Source organism: Meriones unguiculatus, chromosome 8, assembly GCF_030254825.1.
Source record: "Meriones unguiculatus strain TT.TT164.6M chromosome 8, Bangor_MerUng_6.1, whole genome shotgun sequence".
In the NCBI taxonomy this organism is placed as follows: Eukaryota; Metazoa; Chordata; class Mammalia; order Rodentia; family Muridae; genus Meriones; species Meriones unguiculatus.
In genome coordinates, this window is record NC_083356.1 from 91266423 (window position 1) to 91286737 (window position 20315).

Here is a 20315-nt window from a genome sequence, read left to right on the forward strand (position 1 = left end):
TTTCTATGTTTTATATGTTACTTGGCCTTTTCTCCTTAATATTATTTCTTTGCTCAGTACATTTAATGCTTTGGTTATTACATGGTGGGAGTATTTTCTTTTCTGGTCCAATTCATTTGGTGTTCTGTAGCTTCTTTATAAGTTTCTTTAGTTTGGAGAAATTTTCTTTTATGATTCTGTTGAAAATATTTTCTGGTCCTTGGAGCTGGGAATCTTCTTTTTCTTCTATTCCTCTTATTCTTAGGTTTCATCTTTTCATAGTATCCCTGATTCCTTGGATGTTTTGTGTCAGGAAGTTTTTTTATTTAACATTTTCTTTGACTGATGTATCAATTTCTTCAATCCTATCTTTTACTCCTGCGATTCTCCTTCTATGTTTTGTATTCTGCTGGTTATTCATGTGTCTGTAGTTCCTGTCCTCTTCCCTAGGTTTTCTATCTCTAGGATTGCCTCAGATTGTTTTCTTTATTGCTCTTATTTTATTTTTAGGTCTTGAACAGTTTTATTCATTTCCTTTTCCCATTTGACTGTATTTTCCTGCATTTCTTTAAGAGATATTCAATTCTATCACCTGTTTGATTGTATTTTACTGTTTTTCTTTGAGGGATTTATTTTCTTCCTTTAAGGCCTCTATCACTTTCATAACTTCAGATTTAAGATTGTTTTCTTGTGCTTCAGGGTGATAGTATCCCCAGTACTTGCTTTGGTAGGATAGCTAGTTTTTAGTTGGTGTCATGGTCTTTGTTGCTTGTGTTTTTATGCCGACCTCTAGCCATCTGGTTGTCCCTGATGCTAACAGGCTGGTGGTTCATGACGGTCAGGCAGTTCTGGAGTAGGCAGAGAGGGCTCTAAGTTGAGTGTTGCTTTGGACCTCCACCAGGATGGCAAACAATGGGGGTCGGAGCCTGCATACAGTTGACCTTTGCTGGCTCTGCTGGCTGTGTCCCATATGGGCAGGCAGATTGGGAATAGGTAGAGAGAGTTCCAAGCTCAATACTGCTCAGGTATGGGTGGGAGGGAGTAGAGGACAGAGGCCTCCTCGGGATGGTAAGTGATGTGGGTCAGAGCCTGAGTACAGCTCACCTCTGCTGGCTCTGCTTAGTTTATGCTTTTCTAAATGAGAGCTTTAATAATTATCTGTTTCAAATCACTATTTGTTTCACTATATTTTCTTATAAAAATTATTTAGTTTTTGTTAGCTTGTTTTTTGTTTTTGTTTGTTTGTTTTATTTTTTTAAACATGTCTGATGTTCTCAGAGGCTAGAAGAGGGTGCCAGAATCCCTGGAACTAGAGTTATAGACAATTGGGAGCCATCATGTGGGTGCTAGGAGCAGAACCTTCGTTCTCTATAAAAGTAGCAAGTGTTGTTAACGACCGAGCAATCTCCTGCTTCCTATAAAGGAGTTATTCTTTTCTCCAAGTCACCTCTAGTCTCTTCTCTTTCAAAACTCCGATGATGTGAATGCTAGCCAGGTCTGCCTCAGTCATGTACCACCCAGAGACTTTGCTAACTTTTCCTGTCTGTCTGCCCTCCCTTGTTCACACTGAATAAAGTCTGATGATCTATTCTCATATTCAGAGATTCTGTTCCCTTGCCTTTACTTGATTAAAGAATTGAGTTTGTCCAGACAGATTTTTAATAGTTTTGTTTTTAGATTTTTATACCTCCTTAATTTTCACCTGGTTGGTTTTGATGATATGCACTTATTTTGACATTTTATAGTGTCTTTATTTGTTTTAAAGGAGTTTTAAAATGTTTTTCTTGGGTTTTTTTTTTTTTATGGTAACTGTGAAGTCATCATTAGATAGTTTTAATGTCTGATTTGTTCTAGTTATTGCATCTGTGGATTCCTCTCTTACTATAAGGTAATTTTCATTTTTGGTTCTTGGTTTCTTTTTTGGTTCTTTGGTTTGAGTTTCCTGGACATTTTATATATTGAAGACTTTGGACTCAGTTTTATATTTTTAAATGTTAATTTCTCCCATTGAAATATTTCCCAAGAGCTTTGAGGCCATATAGGTTACCTACCCTGGGAGAATGGGACACTGACCTTTTTGTGGCAGAAAGCTATAAAAGAGAGTTTGGCTCTTTCCCATCTTTCTATATTGCCAGCTCATTGTTTGGACCAAGTCTGTGCCACTGAGGAAGAGATTATTGCCAGTTTCATGAAGTTGTGCTGATATTCCAGAGAGACAAGATGATGCAAAGTATAAATTAAGGTCACCTGACACCATTTTTTCTACCTCTTGATGCCAGGTGGCATTAAAACTCAAGCCCCTAAGGCACACCAGTAATATTGAGGTGATGGTATACAACAAGTGCTAATGAACCCTGCTTTCCATTGTTTATGTCTTCAGCTGCCAATTGGGAGTGGAGGCTGGGATTCTAGATCCCGCTGACACATTGTGGGCAGGACAGGTGGGGCCCCTCTGGCATTTGCTAGTGAGGAAGGAAAGGCTGGATGGATTACGAGCTCAGCATCGCTGCACTCCTCTGCCCAGGAGCAAGTTTTGCCTGTTCATGATGGCTCTGTCCTTAGGCCTGCTTCCCAGTGGGTGGGAAACCTGGAGCATCACTGTCTGGTTGGACTACAGGGAGGGAAGGAGCATCTAAGAAGTGTGATTAGGGGCTGGAGAGATGGCTCAGTAGCTACGACTGTCAGCTGCTCTTCCAGAGCTTTCAGTTCCCAGAACCCACATGAAGCAGCCCAGCACTGCCTGTTCTCCTGCTCTAGGAACCATATTCTGGCCTCCTCAGACACCTGTGCATGCATAACACTCACTTCCATGGACACAGACACACAAATAAAAAGCAATATTGAAAAATACTAGGTTAAACATTTTTTTCAAGTAGTTTTGATGATGATGAATATAGGATTGCTCTATTTGGAAGTGGTTTGTCCCCCCCATCTCATTATTATGCTTTAGAATATGACATATAATGAAATATAAAGTTCTCATCTGCATGAGCACTTTACATTTCACAGAATACTTCACACTTTCCAGAACACCTTCAGTGAGAGCACACTGTGAAATCCATGTTCGCCCCCTTCTCAAATGTTTCAAGGAAAGAAAAAGTGGTAGGATTCGACTTCCGATGCTTGCTCTTCTCCAGTAACCAGCTCAGAATGACAGAGCTCTCAGTGTTCCTTTAGACTAAACTATTCTTATCTTTATTTATTTTTAGACTTGTTTCTATTTTGAATTAGGTGTTGTGTGTGTGTATCTGTCTACCTGAGTGATGGAACAGACTCTGAAAGAGCACCCTTGGGTCCCTTCAAGCTGCGCTTACAGGCAGTGGTCAGCTACCTGACTTGGATACCAGTAACTAAACTCAGGTCTGCTGTCTGCGGTATGTACTAGACTTGGCTTTTAAAGATAATTGTATCAGGAAACTTTCTATTTTAAAACACTAACAAAGGGGTGGGATTTACCCACTTCATCTTTGTGTTTTAGTGATCTTTGGGTCATTGGAAAATTTGTTAATTATCCTTTCATGGCATTTATAAGGATGAATTACTGTTTTTTTCATATTTTTTTTTTCTGCAAGAGAGGTAAGGTTATCCATGGTTTATTTCAGAACGGAGAATGAAATTCCACTTGGAGTAACATAACCCAGATCATCGCACTCATTCCACATCTGAGATCTTGTACTGGCCAGGCTGGTACCCTTCAGAAGGATGCTGGGCTGTGGTGGCAGAACCGCAAGAGTAATTCTGCATTTAAGATACTATGAAGACTCTTCCAGAAAATCCTTTCTGACGTTTTCTAGATGATAAATATTCTGCTATGAAGGAAGTCATGCTTGACTATAGAAGGGCTTATGGGTTGTTAATATACTCTTTATGTTTACCCCAGAGTCATAAAATTTTGTCTCATATGCATTTAAACACTGGTACTCAATAAATGTCAAGAAAAAAAAAGTATGTATTTTGGCAGAATCTGTCAGTGTCTCTCTTAGAACCCCGTACCTCTTTCCTAATTGCTGGGTTTGCAGTTAAGGAAGGACTCATACTTAAATCCTTTGATGAACTGAGCTACGCTGTGCAAAGGAACTGAGGCTATTCCAGAGTGGCTTTGTAGTCAGTATGGGTGTGAAATAGCCGCTGTTTACCTCCATGAGATTATCCTGCATGACCAGACTATGGGCAGGTGTGCCAAAACCAACTTGAACTTACCTTCTCTGCTTGTATTTCACTTTTTCATTCCTATTGGTCTCTTCTGTGAGCTGTCTCTTACAATCTACAAGGCTTCTAGACTCACTCCCTGCTGTTAGGGAAGTGACCTAAGGCATTCTACACTTTAAATACACAAGGAATAGCCCATGCCTCTGTTGTAGAGTGTGCCTGGGACCCATTTGGAGATACATGGATGCTTGTGTGTTTATTTACTGGTTGTGTTCTTTGACTCTGTTTTTTGTTTTCTCCTTTGTGGTCTCCTGGCAGTGAAGAGTGCTTGGATTAGACAATGTAAATGTTACTGTAACAAATTTGTATGGCATGGACATCTCATTGTTGATAGTTTTTGAGGCAATTACTAACAGTATGGTGCATAGCTAGGCCACAGCTGATGGCTACCACCTCCAGTCTTGTTGTGTGGTTTGAAGTCATTTTGTAAGTCACCTTTGTGTCTGTCTGCTTCAGATTTTATTGTCTGCTCCCCATTTCTCCTGCTGGCAGTGTCTTGCTGTGTTCTGTGTGTTTGTCAGTTGTAGCAGACTGGAAATACAGCAGACATAAAACAGAAACTGATTATTCCCCCCCACCCCGCCCCCAAAAACTCCATCTGATGTGGACACTGTTAATTTATAACAAAGCTGTTTTGCCATTGCTGGGGAGAAAAATAAAAGCAAACAGCTGGTTTGATGGAAAAGCTTCCTTAATCCCCAGAGAACAGTGAGTTCAGATGTGATATAAGCTGACAGAGGGTGAAAAAAATAATAATCTCCGGGCTGATAACCAAGTGCGGCAACGATGAACTGGACTGGATGGCATTTGCCTGAGCAGAGGACGCTGAGCAACCTGAAGTAACACTGTGCTCTTAGGAAAGGTGACACTGGAGGTGATAATGATAAGCCAGCCTGTGTCTACAGGAGAGTGGTGAAAAAATGAGTGCTTGAGATTTTGAACGATGTTCACACAAAACCAAGGCTTGCCTGCTTAGGTTCCTTCAAGGTACTGGGTCCACATTGCTTGATATTTTCCTAAACACCAGTAGAGGCCTCCAGACACTTCATTAAGTAAACAAACATCCCAAGATATGACAGTCCGCTCAGGCAGGGCAGGGAATCCACTGTCGTGGGTTGGGTGGGACTAATGAGCTGTAATAAGAGGAGGTACTTAAGCTCATGGCAGAAACTGCTCTGATGCCCACTGAAATCAGAGTTGTTCTAGAATGAAAGGCTGGCGTGGTAAGTGTCACTATTGTTATTTTCTATTTCAGATAACTAATTACCATGAGGTGAGGTGGACATTTCACTGTGAACTGATAAGCCACTTAATTAATCCTACACATTTAGGATAAAACACCATATCAGGAACAAACTATAAACAAGAATATTTGGATCTCTGATCTGGGATCGTTGACAACACTTTCCTGTCTTTGAAAACTTAACTTACAAGCTGCTCATCGCCCTAAAGGAAGTGATTATTAAATAGTTACTGGGGTTACGAAGGCCTCACAAAATCTACAACCAGTAACTTACAAAGAGATTTGAACAAGCAGCAAAAAATACCTCTCTTGCTTGCTCCGTATTTTTGCATTTGTGCGCATGGTTTCAAGTGAACACCAAGATCTGAGTGACCATTATTGATCCCTAAGCCCCTGAGTTTCCAATGCACAATGTTAGAAAAACCCAAGCCCTCTCTGGTCTCCCCTTGTATGGGACAGAAGTTGCTGCTGTAAGAAATGACCTTCAGATTCTGGTACCACTGATACATTCCTTGAGGCATCAACCTTTCATTGACTGCTGAAGCAAGTCCAGTAGCTCCTTCATGTCTCAGCATCTGCTTGGGTAAACCTTTCACTGCTGGTATACATCCATTCAGTTAGCTGTCCTGATAATTGATTTTTAGCTAATTAGGAGCATTTGTGGGCCCTAATTTGATAAGGAAGTGTGAATGTGTTTTTCCCCCCACGGCAGGTTTTGATTTGCAGGGGGAGTGTTAATTAGGACCCATTCTTCTGCAATACAGAGAATTTAAAAATCCTCACCATACAAACTAACCCATTAGAGAGAAAACTGGGTTTCAGCCATTTAGGTTAGTCGGCTCTGGAGAGGACTTTGAAAGAAATGGGTATATGTATGCCAAAGAGATGCCAGCTCTGTGCCTTTCAGCTTTTCAGTGTTCCTCAGGGCTCAGCATCCCACCCCTATATAAAACCTCCCCAGTTGTCTGCAGAATCCCTGTCTCTTTATTCACTGTTACTCTCCCAACCCTCTGCCGTCCCTCTTGGTGTTCTTCTTGGCCCATCTTAATTTTAAAACAGAAGTCTCAGGTTTTGTAAACCACCCGCCCTGAAGTGCTTGCAGATGCTCTAGAGAACAGTTTTGGTCCTGAGATTTCTTTGTTCAGTTTCATCTGCTGACAAGAGAGCTGGGCAGACTGTCTACTGTCTGCCTGGAACAGCAAAGCAAAGGGAAACAAACAGAGCAGGGAAAAGAAATTCCTTCGAGGAGCTTGTTTGTGGAAGGAGCCCATACAGCGCCTTTAGTTTATTTGTGGCAAGTTTCACAGAGACGGACTGGGAATGCATGAAAAGGAGTCTGCAACAAGGTACCATTTAGAAGGAAGGAAATGGGATGCAGAATAACAAGGTTTTACATTTTGAGGCTGGCAGAAATCCTCATCTCTATAGTGTGGGTTGTCTGGTATGCTATGGCAATGCTCTCTATGGCATGTACTTCGTGCTTATGTTTTTTTTTTTTTTCTAGGAGCTTTATATTGGTCATTTGAACATTTCCTCTCTTCCTGCTTGTGACCATTCCATAAATTTCCAAAATAAATAAATTGTCTTTGTATATCCTTCAGTGAATCATAGAAGTAAATAAAATCATGTTTGCACATCTTTCAGTAATTGTATCCTCCCCGCTAGAGAATGCAAATTAAGCCTGGAATGCTAGCGTTATAACCAACAGGCCATTGGAAAGGTTACAATGTTCCTTGGAAATATCTGCTATTGTGTGTGGCTTACCAGTGTCTTGGAATCACAGAGCATAACAGGATGGATAGAGAATGTATGGCTGTCTAAAAGAAGTCTTGGTGAGTTGGGAAGAATTTGGAATTTGAAGTCTCCATCCATTTATTGTTTATGAATTTGTTTCTGTAACTTTTATGAATCATTGTGGGTCATTATTAAGATGCAGCTCATGATGCCAGTGTCCTAGCCTAGCAGAGAACTAAGTCTGGTTTGGGGAACACATCTTGATGCCCTCCTTAATTTTAAAACTGATATTACAGTTATTAAATAAATGCTGGCAGATAGTAGGTACTCAGTAGGTGCCTCGATGCCCAGCATGGTCTCCTGTGTTTGTGTGTGTATATGATCACTGTCAGCTGGCTTCTATTAGTATGAGTTTTATGAACATCAAGAAGGTATCCTATTCACCATTGTCTTCAGCTCCTTGTCTGTGGCAGAAACTCAGTAGACATTTGCTGCACAGCTCAATGAATGACAGTTTGGGGGTACTTTGTGTTACTGGAAATTTTGGGGGAGTCCTGGTATAGTCATACATGTTACCAGGGAAGTTAGGTTTCTTTGGGGGATTTTAGTCTCATTAATAAAAGAATTTAAAAACAGACTCACAAGGAACAATTTCAATTGAGTTTAAAGAAAACAAAACAAAACTTCAAAGCATGCAGTTTGCAAATCTTGGCAGCTTCCCAGAGCAGGAGCAGAGGAAGAGAGAAAGCTGTGTCATTTGAAATAGGCAAGAGTATAAGCCACATGGCAGACAAGCAGCTATGTGGTGGTGGGGAAGAAGGCCATAGGGAAAGAATTAGGAAGCCTATCATACCGGAAAAGGCACCCTTAGGCTCTAATCAACATAGAAAAGAAGTAAAAGGAAATGTTAGGCTTTTCTGAGTCTTTACCCATCAGCACCCTATTGTGGCTCTGGGGAGACTGCACTAGGTCAGAATTCTGAAAAGGAAAACTGTACTATCTCATTAAAGGGACGAATATTCCTCTTATCCCTTTAGCATGACTAAAGGTAGACCCACCTTCCTGAGGGCTGGTCCTTTAGCCAGGTGACTGGCCAGTCCACATGGAATGCTAGGTCTCCACCAGGGAAGAGAGCCATTTCTTTGACAGAAGAGAATAGTTTTCTCTAAATAGGGTTTTACTGCCACTGTGACACTAATATATATAGTATTGCTCTTTGTTGTTCTTTTTTTCTTTTCCTTTTCTTTTTTCTCTTTTTTCTTTGTTATTCTTAAAACTTATCAGTTAAAGTTGTCCTAACATAAATTGGTAAAAAATATATAATTAATTATTATTTTCTAGCACACAGTCATCAAAGCGAAAAGCTGACAATAAGTAATGTGCTTTCATATCAAAAACACAGGAAAAAAGTGAGCTAACTGAACCAGCAAAGTAGACTGAAGGAAAATTTAAAAACAACAAATCCAAGAAACAAAGTTCCTGAATCATAAAATTTAATGACAATAAAATTGATGGTGTAGAAGAAAAATATGAAACAGAAAAAAAAAACTAGATTTATTAAAAGGCCTGATAGTTGGTTAGTTCTTTTAACAAAACTGAGCCAGAAAAAGAGAGAGAGAGAGAGAAAGAGAGAAAAGAAAGCACAAAGTTGCAGAGAAGGCCCAGTGGTTTAGCGTCCTTGATTGGAAACCATGAAGACCCGAGTTTCCCACATAATAAGCCTAGAATAGTCATGCATGTCCCTGCCACCCCAGTGCTGTTGTGTGTGTGTGTGGGGAGACACCCTATGATCACTGCAATCTGCTGGTTACCAGTATTGAGAGGGACAAGTTGGGGAGGGGTAGATGTGAGCTCCTGTGTTGAGCAAGACCTGACCTTGAAGAAATAAGGTGAAGGGAGATAGAGGAGGACACATGATACCATTCTGTGGCCTCCAATTGTGAGTGTGCACACACATTCGTATATAACATGTACACATACCACATACACACAAGAAAGCAAATGCTAACAAGGCCAGAAATGATATTTAAAGAGTAATTGTCAATATGTATACCATGGTTAAAATACCAATACTGAGAAGCCTTTAGTTATTTAGAATGTAGAGGAAATAAAAGAATATCATTAAGAGATAACACTTACCCATAGTCAACCTAAATAACCATGTCTTTCAAGGAAATTAAATAGATGATTATGTTATAATCATTTCCTAGTACCAATAAATAAAAACCCATATTATCATCTTTAATTTTAAAGCGTGCTCTCTCTCTCTCTCTCTCTCGCTTATATAAAACATCTTCCACTTAAAATGCCACCCTTATCTAAACAGCTTAGATCATTTTTAAACCATTTAAATAGTACTTTCATGGACTCCTTCTACTGTAAATTCTTTGTGGTGCTTGGCTTCTGTGGTGATTTTTTTATTGAGTATTTAATGAGATATTTTTAAACATAGAATACAGTATTGACAAGGGCATTCCACAGATGCTCATGTGGGGAATCCAGATCCTAGCATGTACTGTCACTTCACTTCACTAGGTTGCTTTTGTGTCTAGTTTATTTTTAAAATAAAATTCCCTTATTTCCTTTTATGTATATTCTCTACTTCTTCTTTTCATTTTAGTTTTAAACTTTATTATTACTTTTTTATTAATTACAGTTCATTCAGTTTGTATCCCCGCTGCAGCCACCCTCCCTCGTCTCCTCCCAGCCCCACCCACCCTTGAATGACAAATATTCCCCACATTCTTAGACGTTTGAATACTTGGTCTGCAGTTGGTAGTACTGTTTAAGAAGGGTTAGGAGGTATGACCTTGCTGGAGGAAGTATTCCACTGGGGGTGTGCTTTGAAGGTCTAAAGACCTTCTAGTTTGCTCTCTTCTTCCTGCTTACGTTTTGGAGATGTGTTCCCTCAGCATCTTGTACCAGCCTACTGCTGGCTGCCATGTTTTCCCACCAGGGTGGACCCCTATCTCTCTGGAACTGTAAGCCCAAATAAATCCTTCTTTAGATAAGTAACCTTGGTCGTGATATTTTGTCACAGCAAATAGAGAGGTGACTAAGACAGCTTCCAGAAATTTCAAGGCTATTCCACTCCGCCATCACTCTCTGTCAGCCACGTGCTAATGACACAATAGTTAGAAAGTCCTCTTAATGCAGCTAGATCCTTAAGCTCAAGACTCATCTTTCTCAAAAGGGCCTTTCATGGTTTTGCTTTGAAACAGCAAATTCTTAGAGATGCTTGCTGTTTTGAGACGTGAGAAGCTCCAGAAAAAAAACAATGCTTTAAGAGTCATTTCTTGATCTCTCCATGTTAGCTCAGGAGACTGGAGTGCCATGACATAATTGTTTCAGAATGTTGTAATAATTAACCTCTTGGACATTTTTAACTTAAATATTTTCAGATTTTCATTTTATGAGCATTATTTAAATTTGTGATTACCCCTTATCAAGTTTTTTTTTTTTAAATTCCAGCAAAAACAAATTCCAGGTTGAAAAGTGAAAGAAGAAATGTGCATCCCTCGTTTTTCTCATCCCTGTACTTCCATGTGAGTGCAGATTTTCAAAGCAGTAGACAGGTTCAAAGTCTACAGTTCAAAGCCAAAAACAAAGGCAGAGGAAAGGTATAAGTACAGATGTACTGCAGTGAGATTCCTCACAGACAGAAACCCAATGACAATTGTCTGCGTAGGAGACGCAGCGTCTCTGCTGACGAGTATGGCTTTCCCTTTTCTCTCCATCACAGCTTCTCAGGACAGAGAAGCGAAGTGGATATAAATCCAAGAGCTGCAGGAACAAACCTGGCCTCGGACACAGCGGCTGCCCGCTGAGGTTCTTTGAGTCAAACAGGGAGAATATCTCCCGGCTCAATACATTTGGTGGAGGGCATCTCCTTCCTCCCTAATATACATGGCGGATGCTCAAATGAGACAATATGACGACATAGAGGAAATACGAATGACTGGCTCTCTTGCCTTGATAAACAAAGTAGTTTTCATTCTCTTTAATCCGTCATTTTACACCCGCATGTAGCAAACCTGATATCTATGGGAACTTAAAAAAAAAAAATCTGAAATCAAAGCGGAATGACGAAACGTGCCATCCATCGCTCGTTTCCTTTCTCCTTGCCTCTGAGAACAAACCTATGGTACCAGGCAGCGCTGAGCAGCGCGTAGTGGGCGTCATTCCTGCTGGTTTGTTTGCATACTTACCTAGGAGAGTCAGCCCCTGAGGTTCTTTCTTTTCTTTTTTTTTTCTTTTCCCCTTTCAAAACTAAAAAAGCTATGTTAGGATTTCTACAAGGTAGAAAAGGAAACACTTCCATTCCCAAGGAAGGTGACAGCAGAGTGGAATAAATGCACTAATTGTTCTTCAAATAAAATCTGTGAAAAATTTAAATGAACATCTGTTTGAAGAATAGAGCTATTAAAGGGAATGTTCCGCACAGACAATATGCCACGCAGGATAGTTGTACAAATAACGCTGTGAAATTGTTTAATTAACTCATAAAAGAGGGAGTCTAGTAAAGGAAATATAAGCGCTGCACTCTGCAGTTGTTTGACAGTCTTCAAGAGCCGATGTGATTATGATTATAATTATTTTAGTAAATTGAGCCATAATTTCCCTTTCTGTTGTAAAATAAGGTATATTATGAATTCTTACTAGGATAAACCTTTAAGCATAAATAATTCATGCGGATCCTGAGTTCAGCGTCGCGATTCTTTTCTCAAGATGTACTTGGGTAAATACAACCCAGAAGAGCAAGCGTGAGATTTGAAAGTCAGGAGATCTGACTCTTTGTATGTGCTGTGGAAATTGGTTTCAATATTTCATAGGGAGCACTTCTGTTGTAGATTTGGATATTTGCCTCTAGGAAGCACCAATTATTTATAATATAATGGTGTATAGTGGATATTGGGTAATTTTATTTTCTTAGTAACAGAAATGCAATCAGAGGCCTTATGGTATTGAACATGAAGGCGACAATGCTTTTGTGTGTGTGTGTGTGAGGTCAGCTAGTTTTATTTGAAACAGATTCATTGACCATACATTATGTATCAAGTTTGTTTAATATTATTATGTAAATTACTAAATCTGTGCTACTCTATTATTTTTCATTCTCCATTTTGACAATTGCATATTTTTATATTCATAACTCTAGCTGGTAATTACAGGAATGTTACATTTTCTGTATATTGCCTTTATCACTCTTATTAACTGAAATTACTGCAGGAAGGAAATTAATCAGACAAATTAGTATGCTTATTCATGAAACCTAGATTACAGTAAACCCAAAGATTAAGACTAATGAAACAATTATTTATTTAATCATTATTGAAAATGGGAACATTGCTCAGCTATCTGACAATAACTGCAGCAAGCCCTGGAAATAGATAAATGAGTGTTTTTCTTGACTGCTCTTTCATGAAAGTAAGATTATTATCAATTACTGGAAGTTTTGATTTCATATTCAACATTTTTTCTGGAAAAGGTTTCTTTTCACTAGGAAAAAAGAAACTGTAATAGGCTCTTCTCCTTGAAAAATTATCCTGGCTCAGAAATCTCACAAGGTAAGATGTAAGTCAAGGCTGTAGACAGAATAAATGGGACACTTTGCTTTTTCCCCACAAGTAAATGTTGCACTGGTACTAAAACTATTCACCGAAGATATTTAAAAATGTCAATCTACGTTAATGGCTTATTTTTAAAAGGAAACGGTGTAACAGCAGGTTTATGATGAAAACTCACAATCTCTAAATGTCACTGTAGCAGCTTCCTGGTACCTAGAGACAATTGTTAGTTGATTGTTTCTACCTTTAAGGTTTCTGGTCATCATTTCCAGGTTGGATTACTTTTTCTGTTTCTCAGCATTAGATGTTAGTAGAAAGCTGGTGATTTTTTTTTTTTTACTGCAATAGATAAATTGCTACAGACATAAAATATTTGCCTAATAACTGTGCTATTTGTCTTAAATTTAAAATACTGTGTTTTATTGTAAAATTTATATGCCATCTCCTGATTTTTCATGGTGTGACAATATCAGTGGTACTAACATCTTCTTAGCCTGTTTCCCCACATCTGGTAGCAAGATAAAATATACGATATAATTACATTTGCTAAACAGAACTAATCTTTTAGTGTGTGTGTCCTAAATTTTTGTGGAAACACTATTTAAAATTTTTTCAGTTGTGAAATGAAACAGATTAATGGTATTTGGTTAATTACTTACAAACGTACAAATTTCATTGATGAGATATAAAAAAATGGACTAATCATTGGGAGGCAGAGGCAGGCTGATATTTGTAAATTTTAGGCTAGCTTGGTCTTCATGCTGAGTCCCAGAACAGCCTGAAAGACTGTATAGTGAGACCCTGTCTCAGAAACTAAAAAAAAAAAAAGAAAGAAAGAAAGAAGAAGGCCAATCAGTTTTGCATAATCATCCTCAAAGTTGAGGAGGTTGGAGTATCTTGCATTGACGATGAGCTGGGGCAAATCTCCATTTAAGATGCAGGTAGGTGCCTGGACCACTAACGCAAACCTCTATCTCTGAAAGAATTCTGTGACATAACCAGCAGAAGAGAAGTTTCTTTCCTTGTGTTGTTGATACAAAGAAACTCATCCAACAAATCTAAAATCAGAAGCTTGGTCTGTATAGCCCAGCAATAGAACCTGTAGATGACATGGTAGATGTGAGTCCTCTAAGCTTAATCCCCAGAATTGCAAAACAAAACAAACCTAAGCCAAACCAAGAGCAGGGTGTGATCTTGAATCTGAACGATAGTCTGTGTTCAGTCCTGGGGCCCTCTGGCCGACCCTCACCCCATTTTTGGTTCTGAGAATGCTGATGGAGAATGATTTGGCTAGGGACTGGATAGCTCCTATCCTTGAATCAAAATCCAGGTGTTGAACAGAAAGCTTACAAAAGATATCTTGAGAGAACTTTAGGCGAAAGAGAAAGGCCCCACCATCATTCATCCATCATGGGGGTCTGTCAGTCCACAGCCTTTGAAAGCCACAGTTTTCCGTTCCATTTAAACACATTCTTAAAAATTTCTGCCAGGACAAAAACAAACAAATACCCTCCATATGAACTCTCCAACATGACAAACTAAAAGGAAACAAAAACAGAAAAGGGAAATTCAGAGGAGATATTCGTGATAAATAAAGAGTAAAACTTGAGAACAAGTTGTGATTTAACATTAAAAAGATATGACCCTACTAGAAACAACAGGGCTCTCCGACATGAAGGCAAACCCTAAGCAAGAAAACACTGGCAAACTGCAGTCTAGGTATCACACGTCTGAAAAAGCAATCAGGTGAATGCGAATATACGAGAAGCAGTATTTCCAGCGGCATCAAGAGACAAAAGCATAAAAAAAATAAAATGACAACTTAGAGAAAAAGAGTCTGGTAACAGAAGCCATCAGAAAGCGTTAGCCCATGAGAAAGAACCTAGTAGGGAAGACATCGGGTTGGAGTGTCTTGGTTCTGAAGAGGGGGGAGGATCAGAGAAACAAATAAAAGATATAAATGGCAACTTTTGCTGGTCAAGACTTTTTTTTTTTTTTTATGTAGGGTATTTGGCTTTTTAAAGTATGCATATGTATTCCTTTACTGTAAGTAGCTAAACAAATAATTCCAGAGATAAATAGACATTACCCATTCAGATGGGCTGTGCGCTTACATCTCTTTGACCAAATGACCCCAAAAGCAACCCAAAGAAGGAAAGATTTATTTTGATGGATGGTTTCAGAGGTGTCATTCCCCAGCAGTGAGAGGAGGGTGACTGAGCAGCTCACATCATGGGGTTAAGAAGCAGAGAAAAGCAGGCAATTCAAGAAGGGGCCAGACAAAGATAAAGCACCTGCCGACAGCTTCTCCAGCTAGGACCCTTCTTGCCTTAGTCCTCCTAACAATGCCATTGTACTGGCCAGTTTCATATCAAGTTGACATTAGCTATATTCATCAGAGAGGAGGAAGCCTCAAGCTGGCAAAATGCCTCCAAAAGACTGAGCTATAGGCAAGCTTGTAGGGCACTTTCTTAATTAGTGATTGGTGGGGGAGGGCCTAGCACAGCCTATTGTAGATGGTACCATTCTTGGGCTCATGGCCCTGGGTTCTATAAGAAAAGAGGCTGAACAAGCCATAAGGAGCAAGCCAGTAAGCAGCACCCAAAAACGGGCTCTGTATCATCTCTTGCCTCTGGGTTCCGGCCCTGTTTGATTTCTTTTTCCAATCATGAACAGTGATATGGGAGTTTAAGCCAAGTAAACCCTTTCCATTCCAACTTTTGCTTTTTGGTCATGATGTCTCTTCATGGGGATCAAACACTGACTAAGACTAGTCAGTGTTATCATATTAAACTATCAAGGCAATAGCCAATCCATTGGGTCAGAAAGCTCATGTTCTGTTTCTGGAAGCACTCTCCCAGACATAGTCAGAGATGTACTTTACTGATCCCCTAGGCACTTATTAATCTAACCAGGTTGACAATAAAAATTCTCCATCATGCATTCATGATTTACCAATAGGAACAACAGAAATCAGTTAAGCCACAGGAACTAAGTCAAAGAAAGCACAGAGTTGTTCTGGCTAGATAAGCATGGCTGTTTTCTAGCTTAGAAAAAGATGATCTGTTTTCCAGGGGCAGTTCACACTGTGTAACTTGCAGAGAGGCGAGCCATAAATATGGTCGGCCACTCTTTGTGCTCAGGCATCGGAGAACTGGTGGGGCTTGCACGATGAACCTCTAGTGGGACTGAATGTCAATAACCTGACATGGCTATATGGCAGGAGCCAGCGGCTTCGTGTACTGCATCCTTCTTGAACTTTTTTATGGTGTGAGTCTGAAATCTCTTTCACAGCACTTTGTTTTAAATGCTTAGTTTCCATCTTGTGTGTATGATTTTGAAGACCATAAAGCATTTCGGGGTGGGCATGGATGCAGTGGGTCCCTAGAGGTGCACCTTTGATGGCCCCAAGTTCCAGTTGAGCTCTTTTTACTTCCTTTCTACCAAAATCTGAGAAGCCCCTGCTCCCTTCTTGCTTCTGTGAGCTCATTCTGCCTTCCCTGCTGTGATAGCCTGAAGTCCTTCTAAAACCATGTTCCAAAGTAAATCTCTTTTCTTATGAGTTATTTCTGTCAAGTATGTGGCCACGGAAACATAGAAAATAATACAAACTTGGTTTTCAAAAGCCTAGATATTGTATCACTGCAAAGATAAAAACACCATTTTTGCACAGCAAAGTGATTATTTAGTATTTAGTCATTTGGAGTTGAGAAATGCTAGCCCAGGACCAAGCATAGCTAGTGTTTTCTTGAATTTTCAGTTGCTGTGATTACCTGTAGGAGACCTGCCTAACTTTGGATCCCTTAATTAATGTCCCATCATGTTAAGGGTGGGAGTGGGAGCTCATGAATCCCCTTCCTGAGGATATCTAAGCACCTCATGGTTACTGGGATGGAGGAAATACTTTCTTTAGTGGTATAACTTCCTGAAGGCTGCTCATGTTCCTGTAGGCAACAGCTCACTCATGCTCTTATAAGTTAACCCAACTCATTGGTTCACCAAGCTAGACTCAGGTGGAAGGGTTTCTCTGGTCTGTCATTGTGGCCTTTCTGGGATGGATAGATGTTTGTCTCCTCAGGAAAAGTTTACTGTGTAGGAGTAATGGTCCTGCATCTGTAAAAGACCCAGCCAGTTTAGTATTGTCTTGAAGCAAATGAAAGTAATCAGAATAAAAGGAAGAGGAAAACAAGCATCAAACACTCACACATCTCTTATTGTGCTAGCTGTGGCATAAACTATGCTTTAGACACTTCAAATACATTCATACGCCGCAGACTTATATGAAGGCAACAAGGATGATATGAAAACAAAATTGTTGCTCAGAAATTTCAAGGATATACCACAGCTTTCCTAAGCATATGCCAAACCCAAGAGAGCTCAGCCTTATACAGCTTATAAGATTTCACTCACGTTGCAAAGTTAAGTTACCTTGATAAAATTTCAGGATCTAAACTAAGAGGGACAAAACTTTCATTTAGCCTGGGTCATACAATATTTAGAATTGTGTTGTGAGAACCTGATGTGAATTGGGACATTCTGAATAAAGAAATAAAAAAACAAACAAACATATAAGATGAAAGAAATTGGTGTTATCTGAGGAACAGCTAGATCCACCAATGAGTTAAGCCTAGGGAACAGCAGACTGCTTGGAGTATTAGTTTGGCTGTCTTACTATGTTTGGGTACTACTGTGTAGATAAAAGAATGGATTTCGTTCTTGATTTATTTTTTTCCCGAGATTGGAACTTTCATGTGGGTACAAGTTACAGGAGGCATGAAGCAGAAGGAATTCTTACAAGTATTGAATGATGGACTTCTGAGTCTCACAAACCACTCACTAAGCAACACTGAAAATGTTCAAGAGATAATTGGCTGGGTCATCAGCTCAGCTAAGGCCTTCAAGATTATCACATCAGAACAGAGAATTGGGAATTGCAATTTAATGACTGAGTTAGCCCTAACACTATAGGTCCTGAGAACTGTCAAATCTTGAAATTCAGTCTCCAAACACTGATTATTCGATAAATATTGGTCATTTCCTAATGATCAGGGGACGAAGGACACTTTGTTTCTGCCTTCTGAAGTGATAGACACAATGTTTTATGACTAATCCCAAAACTCTCAGATTGCATAGACACTGGAAATTGCTTTCTTGTCCTTACCTTTAAATCTAAAACACAATCACTTCAGTAGTAATCGTAAGGTCAAGAGGAACTAGTTTTAAAAATGTCAATCATAATTTCAGACTTCAAATACCAATTATTTAATGATTGAATGTTGGCCTCTTTCTAGGAATCAGTCTGATGGTTAGTGTTCTTTGTCAGCTTGTCCTGGAATCATCTGAGAAATATCTCCAGGCATGACTGTGAGGGACATTTTAGATTCCCAGCATGCCTTTGAGAATGATCTTGTTTCAGTGAACTGAGGTAGGAGGAGCCTAAGAGAGAGCAGCAGCATTTTCTGGGCTTGAGTCATAGGCTGCATAAGAAGGGGAAAGCTAGCTGAGCCCCAGCATGTGTTGGTCTTTGCTTCTTGACTGAGAAATTAATGTCATCAGCTGCCTCGGGCTCCTGCTGCTGTGAATTTCCTGCTTTGATGGACTGTGACCTCAAACTAAGCCAAAATAAGCCGATCCCGTAAGTTCCTTTTCAGAGTATATCACACTGAGAGTCAACTAAAAAATCAGTAAACAAAGCATTCTTACTGCCCAAACCTACTATTATTCTGAGTGTATTTTAGAAATCTATAGATAGAAATTGTTCATTTGTATTAAACACAAAACTTAAAAACATCTGACAATATGAAAGGAACACCCAGGGTTTATGAAGTTCTCCATAAGGGAGCATTTTATGAGTGTGAGTTGTTATTGAATTTATAGTTAGATTTTAATTAGTTAAGAAATTCAACATTATATAATAACATCTGTCATGGTCCCTACTGAGGACTGTGTAGTCAAAAAGTGACACCTAAACATTGCTGAGAGAGATGATAGCTTGCCTAGTGTGATTTGTTACAGATATTTGGTGGCTTTAAGTCAGCATCTGTGATTTGTGACAGTGGTATCAGTATATAGTGTAGGGGAACTTTTAGTCATATAAAACATTTTAAATATATATATTCACATTGCTCTCTCCTGCCCTCTCTTCTCTCCCTAGCTTTGAGTCTGTTTTATATCCCAAGTTCCCTTCTTTCTTTCTTTTTCTTTCTTTCTTTCTTTCTTTCTTTCTTTCTTTCTTTCTTTCTTTCTTTCTTTCTTTCTTTCTTTCTTTCCTTTCTTTCTTTCTTTCTTTCTTTCTTTTTCTTTTGATTCACTGAATTGTATTACAGTTGTTTATACAATTACTTGTTAGAGCATAAGCGACTTACAAATGTTTACTCCACAAAGAAAAATTAATTTTATCCACCCAGCAATGACCAGATCTCACAGTCCCCTCCCCTGTCTGTGATGGAATGATAACAAGTTCAGTCTTGTATGGGACTTGTGCAGATAACCACAGCTGCTATTAGTTTGTGAGTATAATACCATGTCATTTCCAGATGACATGTTTCTTATCATGACTCTTTCTTATCATCCAGGTCATACATCCTTCTTCAAGATGTTTTCTGAGCCTTGGAATGGGTGACATTGATGACTTGTCTAGGGAAAATACCCAGAGACACTTATTCTCAGTACTTTGGCCAGTTATGAGTTTCTGCATTCACCAAGGCTAAGAGCAGCAGCAATCTTACAATATAAACATATATTTTCAGAAGGCAGTTTGACGCTATTTCTATTTTATCAGAATAATAGTGGTGGGTTCCCATTTATGGCCTGTGATCTTTTAATCCATGGGCTTTTGACCAGGTTTACAGAACCAGTCATGCATTTCATGCTGGGATACACACCAAGTGGTTGGTTACTCCATCACATCCATGCCACTGTTGCATTAGTAGGCACATGTTTATTTATTGTAGCATTGTGTGCCACTGGGTAATTTCTGATTTTTCTACTCCAGTGGCCTGCCTATATGGAACCTGTCAACATTATAAAATTTGGATAGCAGAGAGGATATTTCTAACTCATAAACATAACTCCTAAAATATAATAGTTCATATTTGATTAGATTACATTCTTGGCATGATTTTACATCATCAAAGTCTTTATTTAGCATTCACAATAATCCTTTAAGTAGGTACTGCTATGAGTATTCTATTATGAATGAAAAAAATTGGTTTCCTAGGTGAGTAGCTCAGAGGTTATTTATTTCAAGGTTATTTTAGCTCATAGCATTAAAACTAGATTATTTTTTTAAGACAGGGTTTTCTGTACTTCCTTGGCTATCCTGAAACTCCCTCTGTAAACCATGCTGCTCTTGAACTCAATAGAGATTCCTGTGCCATGCTTCTGTCTCCTGAGTGCTGGGATTAAAGACATGTACCAACATCACCCATCTTAAAACTAGAATTTGTGTAAGGGCTTCTAACTACTCAGTAACATACCAAGTGTAAAAAACAAAAAAATTGAAATTTGTCTTTGAAAATACTGCAGAGCTAATTTACTTTAGAGGTGATTTTCTTTCTTTCTTTCTTTCTTTCTTTCTTTCT